At 39.8% G+C, this 8,887-nt stretch overlaps 1 non-coding gene across 1 annotated transcript; it reads left to right on the top strand.

The window, feature by feature from the left end:
* The first annotated feature begins 8,779 nt into the window (after nucleotides 1-8,779).
* LOC148574814 (small nucleolar RNA R71) lies at nucleotides 8,780-8,887 on the top strand. The gene has a single exon (XR_015906669.1). It is a non-coding gene; the product is annotated as a small nucleolar RNA R71 (small nucleolar RNA).

Genomic DNA, 8,887 nt, shown 5'->3' with positions numbered 1-8,887 from the left:
ATTGATTTGTTGAGGGGGATAGAATCTTGCTAAGAATTTGTTCACTACATCTTCCCAAGTTGTCAAGCTCTCCTTCGGGAAAGACTCCAGCCACTTGGCTACCTTATCCTTGAGTGAGAATGGAAATAAGAGCAGTCTATAGGCGTCAGGATGAACACCATTAGACTTTACTGTGTCACAAATTCTTAGGAAGGTGGTTAGATGTTGATTGGGGTCTTCTTGGACACTTCCTCCGAATGAACAGTTGTTCTGAACAAGGGTGATGAGCTGTGGTTTTAGTTCAAAATTGTTGGCATGGATGGTTAGCTTTTGAATGCTACTTCCACAGTTTCCTGGGTTTGGATTGATGTAAGAGCCTAAAACTCTTCTATCCTCCCCAGCATGATTTGCTCGACCTCCTCCGCCATGGTTGTGAGCCTCTTCCTCACGATGGTCTTCCATGTTTTCTTCCATGTTTGGTTCAAAGTATTCCTCCTCTTCCTCAGCTCCAACTACTCTTTTTCCTCTTGCTTCCCTCCTTAATCTAAAGAAGGTTCTCTCAGGTTCAGAATCAAAGGAAGTTGAAGCCCTGCTTCTTCTCCCTGTCATACAACCAACAAAGCACAAGCAAGGAAAATAGATGTAGAAAGTATTTCTGTTAGAATTACTGTTAGTGTGAGTGATGCAATATATCAAACAGTTAGTGGGTTAGAGAACTAAATTGTAAATAACAAAAAGAAACGAAAAAGTAGGGGGAAGGGAAGAAATTAACTAAAACTGAAAGTAAATTACTCTAACAGAAAATTAAATCAAACAAAACAAAAATGCTCAATCTAGTTATCCTCCAATTTAATCATTGTTGATGCACAATCAATCCCCGGCAACGGCGCCATAAACTTGATGCACGGAAAACTTGTCTCGTGACAAATTTCCTTCGGCAAGTGTACCGAATTCGTCGTCAAGTAAAAACTCACAATAGAGTGAGGTCGAATCCCACAGAGATTGATTGATCAAGCAACTTTAATTAGAGGAATGTTCTAGTTGAGCGAATCAGTATTTGAGTTGAGAATTGCAGAAAATAAAATGGCGGGAAGGTAAATAACAAAAGAAGTAAATGCTAGAAATAAAGAGCTGAAAGTAAATGACGGAAAGTAAATTGCAGAATTGTAAATGGGAATGGGGTAATTGCTCATAAAAGTAAATGACAGAAATTAAAGAGAATGGGTAAGATCAGAAATGGGAAATTCATTGGGCTCAGGAGATGTTGCATTCTCCGGATCAATTTCATTTTCATCTCTTCCTCAATCAATGCATTCATTGATCTCCTTGGCAATCTTAAGTGATCGAATTACAATTCCTTGTAATTCAATCTCTCAAATCTTGATCAATAGCCAATTCCTTGGTCAATTGCTCATGAGAAGAGATGAAGTATGGTCACTGATTATACCACATGCATTTCCCAAATCAAGTATTGAGAGGATTATAGTCACATATCCATCCAAACCCAATTTGGTCCAGCATGAGAAAGCATTTCTAGCATGATCTCTTCATTCCTCTTTCAAGGTTCAGAAGAGATCCAAGTTTGAATAGCTTCTTTTCCAAGATAACTATCCAATTGGATGAAGATCGAAAGCTTTCAAGTAAAATCAAGAAAACAGATAGAAGAAGAATAACGAAAACTAGTATTGATCCATCAAATTACAACAGATCTCCCTAACCCAATGAAGGGGGTTTAGTTGTTCATAGCTCTGGAAAATGAAAGCAAAGATGGAGAATACATGATGAAAACAAAACTAGAAGTGCAGAGAATGGTAAAATACAGAGAGTAGTTTTCCCAATTTCCAATCCCCCTTAATCAATTCAAAGCTACTCCTATATATACTACTCTTCTGATCTTCTAGTTGGCTCTTCAAGTCTTGGGTATAGGCCTTTGGATCTTGAGTTTGAAGCAGTTATCTTCTTCATTGGGCTTAGCTTTACTTGCAGAGAGAAAGTGTGAAGTGGGCAGGGACTTTAGCTCAGGACGTTAGTAGTGTTAACGTTAAGTGAAAAAGTGGGTTCGAGAACGTTAGTGACAATCACCTTTTTCACTAACGTTCCTTACCCAAGTTAGAGCCACGTTAACCTCAACGTTAGTGGCACAAATGTTGCCACTAACGTTGCCTCTTGGTCCTTCGTACACGTTATTGGGACTTACCTTTCCCAATAACGTTGAGAAGCCTCCCCTTTTCTTACGTTAGAGTCCACGTTAACTAAGTTAACGTGGCTCTTAACGTTAGCTTGCCAACCTTCGAGAACGTTAGTGACACTTACCTTTGTCACTAACGTTCCAATGTGCCCCTATCTCCCACGTTAGAGTCCATGTTAACTAGGTTAACGTGGCCTCTAACGTAGCAATGCTAACCTTCTCCAACGTTAGTGACAAAGGTGAATGTCACTAACGTTGGCTCATCATTTCTCTTCTTCACGTTAGCTTCCACGTTAAATAAGTTAACGTGGGAGTTAACGTGGCTCATTGTGGCTTCTATGGTTCATTCCAACGTTAGTGACAAAGTTAGGTGTCACTAACGTTGGCGATCATATACTTTCTCCACGTTGGCTTCCACGTTAACTAAGTTAACGTGGAAGTTAACGTGGCTTGTGGAGGCTTGGCCAACGTTAGTGACAAAGGTGAATGTCACTAACGTTGGCTTCTCTTTTGCTTCTTAACATTAGAAGCCACGTTAACTAAGTTAACGTGGCAACTAACGTGGCCACTTATGAGCTTGGCCCAACGTTAGTGACAAAGGTAAGTGCCACTAACGTTGGCTCCATTTTCTTTCCTCCACGTTAGAGTTCACGTTAACTTAGTTAACGTGACTCTTAACATGGGCTATGATGGCTTCGAGGACGTTATTGGCGATTACTTTTCTCATTAACTTTTCAAGCTAGCTCCCATTCCTACGTTAGAAATTACGTTAGTGAGACTAACATGGCTGCTAACGTGGTTCTTCCTTGCTTCCTTTGTCCTGAAATCAAGCAATAAAGTGCATCAAAGTTCTAGTCCAAGTCATGGGAAATGCAACATCCAATTTGTCATTAATTTCATGCAAAATCCTCATGAAATCATGTAAAGTGCACAATGTATGCTTGAATCAAGATGTAAGTGAATATCTACCCAAAACTAGCTTATTTTCTAAGGAAATGCATGAAACTACCTTAAAAATAGTAAAGAAAAGGTTAGTGAAACTGGCCAAAATGCCCTGGCCTCACTTACCCCTGCCTTTTAGTTTTAAAGGCTATTGGCTTTTTGCTCTTGCCTTTTGGTTTTAAGAGCTTTTGGCTTTTTCTGCTTGCTTTTTCTCTTTTTTTTCGCTATTTTTTTCTTTTTTTTTCTGCAAGCTTTTGTATTCACTGCTTTTTCTTGCTTCAAGAATCATTTTTATGATTTTTTAGATTATCAAATAACATGTCTCCTTGTCATCATTCTTTCAAGAGCCAACATATTTAACATTCTTAAACAACAACTTCAAAAGACATATGCACTGTTCAAGCATTCATTCAGAAAACAAAAAGTATTGTCACCACATCAATATAATTAAACTAAGTTCAAGGGTAAATTCGAAACTCATGTACTTCTTGTTCTTTTGAATTAAAAACAATTTTTTATTTAAGAGAGGTGATGGATTCATAGGACATTCATAACTTTAAGACATAGTTACTAAATACTAATGATCATGTAACAAGACACAAACATAGATAAGCACTTAACATAAAGAAAACGAAAAAAAACAGAAAATTTAAGAACAAGGAATGAGTCCACCTTAGTGATGGTGGCGTTTTCTTCTTGAGGAACCAATGATGTCCTTGAGCTCTTCTATGTCTCTTCCTTGTCTTTGTTGCTCCTCCCTCATTGCTCTTTGATCTTCTCTAATTTCATAGAGGATGATGGAGTGCTCTTGGTGCTCCTATCCTTAGTTGCTCCCAATAATTATGTGGAGGAAAATGTATCCCCTGAGGTATCTCAAGGATCTCTTGATTTACAATCAAATGTTCTACCACTGAGCTATAGACCCTTGATGGAAGCTTTTGTCTTCCCTTTCCTCTTTCTAGAGGTCTCTCTGGCCTTAGGTGCCATCAATGGTTATGGAAAAACAAAAAAAAGCTATGCTTTTACCACACCAAACTTAGAATGTTGCTTGCCCTCGAGCAAAAGAAGAAAGAATAGTAGAAGAAGAAGATGTGGAAGAATCTAGGATTATGAGGAGGGAAGATGGGGATCCTGTGGGATCCACAGATTCTGAGATGATCCTGTGAGGTCTACAGATCTTGAGGTGTCAAGGATTTACATCCCTGCACCAATTAGGCATGTAAAATGCATTTGCATGCAATTCTGGCGTTTAAACGCCGAACTGATGCTTGTTCTGGGCGTTCAACGCCCAGATGCAGCATGTTTCTGGTGTTGAACGCCAGTTCTATGCTTGTTTCTGGCGTTCAGCGCCAGATCCATGCTCTGTTCTGGCGTTTAAACGCTAGTAAGTCCTTCCTCCAGGGTGTGATTTTTCTTCTGCTGTTTTTGATTCTGTTTTTAATTTTTTGATTTATTTTGTGACTCCACATGATCATGAACCTAATAAAACATGAAAGAACAATAAAAATAAAAATGAAATTAGATAAATAAAAATTGGGTTGCCTCCCAACAAGCGCTTTTTTAATGTCAATAGCTTGACAGTGGGCTCTCATGGCTCCACACAAGTGATCAGGTCAATTTTATAGACTCCCAACACCAAACTTAGAGTTTGGATATGGGAGTTCAACACCAAACTTAGAGTTTGGCTGAGGCCTCTCAACACCAAACTTAGAGTTTGGCTGTGGGGGCTCTAGTTGACTCTGCAGTGAGAAGTTTACTGTGCCTCTTTTCCATGTTTACAGAAGGACGTCCTTGAGTTTTAAACTCAAAGGAGTTCTCATTCAATTGAAGGACTAGTTCACCTCTGTTAACATCAATGATGCCAGGGCATTTTGGCCAGTTTCACTGACCTTTTCTTTACTGTTTTTAGGGTAGTTTCATGCATTTTCTTAGGAAATAAGCTAGTTTTGGGTAGATATTCACTTACACCTGGATTCAAGCATACATTGTGCATTTTACATGATTACATGAGGATTTTGCATGAGTTTAGTGACAAATTTTATGCTGCATTACCCATGACTTGGACTAGAACTTTGATGCACTCTATTGCCTGATTTCAGGACCAAAGGAAGCAAGGAATGGGAGGTAACTTGTAGAGTTAATGAGAAAAGTGACTGCCAATAACGCTCTCGAAGCCATCATTACCCACATTAAGAGTCATGTTAACTAAGTTAACGTGAACTCTAATGTGAAGAAGGGAATTTGAGCCAAAGTTAGTGACACTTAACATTATCACTAACGTTGGCCAATGCTCACAAGTGGCCACGTTAGAGTCCACGTTAACTTAGTTAACGTGGCCTCTAACGTTAAAAGGGGGAAAGGAAGCAAACGTTAGTGACATTCAACATTGTCACTAACGTTTGCCTAAGTGCACAATGCCACGTTAACTCCCACGTTAACTTAGTTAACGTGGAAGCTAACGTGAAGAGGCAAGAGTGGTCGACAACGTTAGTGACACCCAACATTGTCACTAACGTTGGAAGCAACCACACAACCCCAAGGAGCCACGTTAACTTCCACGTTAACTTAGTTAACGTGGAGGCTAACGTGAGAGAAGAAGGTGATGGCCAACGTTAGTGACACTCAACATTGTCACTAACGTTGGAAGGAGCCACACAAGCCACTATGAGCCACGTTAACTCCCACGTTAACTTAGTTAACGTGGAAGCTAACGTGGATGAGTAAAAGATGAGCCAACGTTAGTGACACTCAACATTGTCACTAAGGTTGGGGATGGCTAAGCAATGCCACGTTAAAGAGCCACGTTAACTAAGTTAACGTGGGCTCTAACGTGAGACATGGGGGCACATTGGAACGTTAGTGACAATGTTGAGTGTCACTAACATTCTCGAAAGATGGCAAGCCCACGTTAAAGAGCCACGTTAACTAAGTTAACGTGGGCTCTAACATAGGAGCAATGGGGGCTTTTCAACGTTATTGGGAAAGTTAAGCCCCAATAACGTGTGCGGAGGATCTAGAGGCAACGTTAGTGGCAACGTTTGTGCCACTAACGTTGAAGTTAACGTGGCTTTTACTTAGGAATGTTAGTGAGAAAATTGATTGTCACTAACGTTCTCGAACTCATATTTTCACTAAACGTTAACACCCCTAACGCCCTGAGCTAAAGTCTCTGCCCATTTCACACTTTCTCTCTGCAAGTAAAGCCAAGCCCAAATGAAGAAAAGAACTGCTTCAAACTCAAGATCCAAAGGCCCAAGACTTGAAGAGCCAACTAGAAGATGAGAAGAGTAGTATATATAGGAGTAGCTTTGAATTATTTTGAGAGTCCCGGGAGTTGGAAAATAGCATAGAACTACTTCCTGTATTTACTTTCTCTACACTTCTAGTTTTTATTATGTATTCTCCATCTTTGTTTTCATTTTCCAGAGCTATGAACAACTAAACCCCTTTCATTGGGTTAGGGAGCTCTGTTGTAATTTGATGGATCAATACTAGTTTTCCTTATTCTTCTTCTATCTTTTCTCTTGATTTTACTTGAAAGCTTTCGATCTTCATCCAATTGGATAGTGATCTTGGAAAAGAAACTATTCATACTTGGATCTCTTCTGAACCTTGGAAGAGGAATGAAGAGATCAAGCTAGAAATGCTTTCTCATGCTGGACCAAATTGGGTTTGGATGGATATGTGACTATAATCCTCTCAATACTTGATTTGGGAAATGCATGTGGTATAATCAGTGACCATACTTCATCTCTTCTCATGAGCAATTGACCAAGGAATTGGCTATTGATCAAGATTTGAGAGATTCAATTACAAGAAATTGTAATTCAATCACTTAAGATTGCCAAGGAGATCAATGAGTGCATTGATTGAGGAAGAGATGAAAATGAGATTGATCCGGAGAATGCAACATCTCCTAAGCCCAATGAACTCCCCATTTCTGATCTTACCCATTCTCTTTAATTTCTGTCATTTACATTTATGAGCAATTCCCCCATTCCCATTTAAGATTCTGCAATTTACTTTCTGCCATTTACTTTCCCGCCATTTAATTTTCTGCAATTCTCAACTAAATTTCTGATTCGCTCAACTAGAACATTCCTCTAATTAAAGTTGCTTGATCAATCAATCCTTGTAGGATTCGACCTCACTCTATTGTGAGTTTTTACTTGACGACAAATTCGGTACACTTGCCAAAGGAAATTTGTTATGAGACAAGTTTTCCGTGCATCAATCAATCACAGCTCTTGCTGTGGCTAGGAAGGGTCTTCCAATGATAATGGATTCATCCTCATCCTTCCTAGTATCTAGGATTATGAAATCGGCAGGGATGTAAAGGCCTTCAACCTTTACTAACATGTCCTCTACTTGTCCATAAGCCTCTTTTCTTGAGTTGTCTGCCATCTCTAATGATATTCTGGCAGCTTGCACCTCAAAGATTTCCAGTTTCTCCATTACAGAGAGAGGTATGAAGTTTATCCCTGACTCAAGGTCACATAGAGCCTTCTCAAAGGTCATGGTGCCTATGGTACAAGGTATTAGGAACTTTCTGGGATCCTGTTTCTTCTGAGGCAATCTCAGTTGATCCAATGCATTTAGTTCATTGGTGAACAGGGGAGGTTCATCTCCCCAAGTCTCTTTACCAAATAAATTTGCATTCAGCTTCATGATTGCACTAAGGAACTTGGCAACTTGCTCTTCAATAACATCCTCATTCTCTTCAGAAGAGGAATACTCATCAGAGCTCATGAAGGGCATAAGGAGGTTTGATGGAATCTCTATGGTCTCTAGATGAGCCTCAGAGTCCTTTGGTTCCTCAAAGGGATACTCCTTATTGATCATTGGATGTCCCAGGAGGTCTTCCTCCTTGGGATTCACGTCCTCCCCTTCCTTTCTAGGTTCGGCTGTGTTGACTATGTCAATGGCCTTGCACTCTCCTTTTGGATTTTCTTCTGTATTGCTTGGGAGAGCACTAGGAGGGGTTTCAGTGATTTTCTTACTCAGCTGTCCCACTTGTGCCTCCAAATTTCTAATGGAGGACCTTATTTCATTCATGAAACTCAGAGTGGCCTTAGATAGATCAGAGACTAAGTTTGCTAAATTAGAGGTACTTTGTTCAGAGTTCTCTGTCTGTTGCTGAGTGGATGATGGAAAAGGCTTGCAATTGCTAAACCTGTTTCTTCCACCATTATTAAAGCCTTGTTGAGGCTTTTGTTGATCCTTTCATGAGAGATTTGGGTGATTTTTCCATGAGGAGTTATAGGTGTTTCCATATGGTTCACCCATGTAATTCACCTCTGCTATTGCAGGGTTCTTAGGATCATAAGATTCTTCTTCAGAAGATGCCTCTTGAGTACTGTTGGATGCAGCTTGCATTCCATTCAGACTCTGAGAAATCATATTGACTTGCTGAGTCAATATTTTATTCTGAGCCAATATGGCATTCAGAGTATCAATTTCAAGAACTCCCTTCTTCTGAGGCGTCCCATTACTCACAGGATTCCTCTCAGAAGTGTACATGAACTGGTTATTAGCAACCATGTCAATGAGTTCTTGAGCTTCTGCAGGCGTTTTCTTTAGGTGAATGGATCCACCTGCAGAAGTATCCAATGACATTTTAGCTAATTCAGACAGACCATCATAGAATATATCCAGGATGGTCCATTCTGAAAGCATGTCAGAAGGACACTTTTTGGTCAGTTCCTTGTATCTCTCCCAAGCTTCATAGAGGGATTCACCTTCTTTTTGTCTGAAGGTTTCAACATCCACTCTAAGCTT

The sequence above is a fragment of the Arachis ipaensis genome, chromosome B2 (genome assembly GCF_059453495.1).
Source record: "Arachis ipaensis isolate K30076 ecotype BB chromosome B2, ASM5945349v1, whole genome shotgun sequence".
Classification (NCBI taxonomy): domain Eukaryota; kingdom Viridiplantae; phylum Streptophyta; class Magnoliopsida; order Fabales; family Fabaceae; genus Arachis; species Arachis ipaensis.
This window is presented reverse-complemented; position numbering and strand designations above follow the sequence as displayed.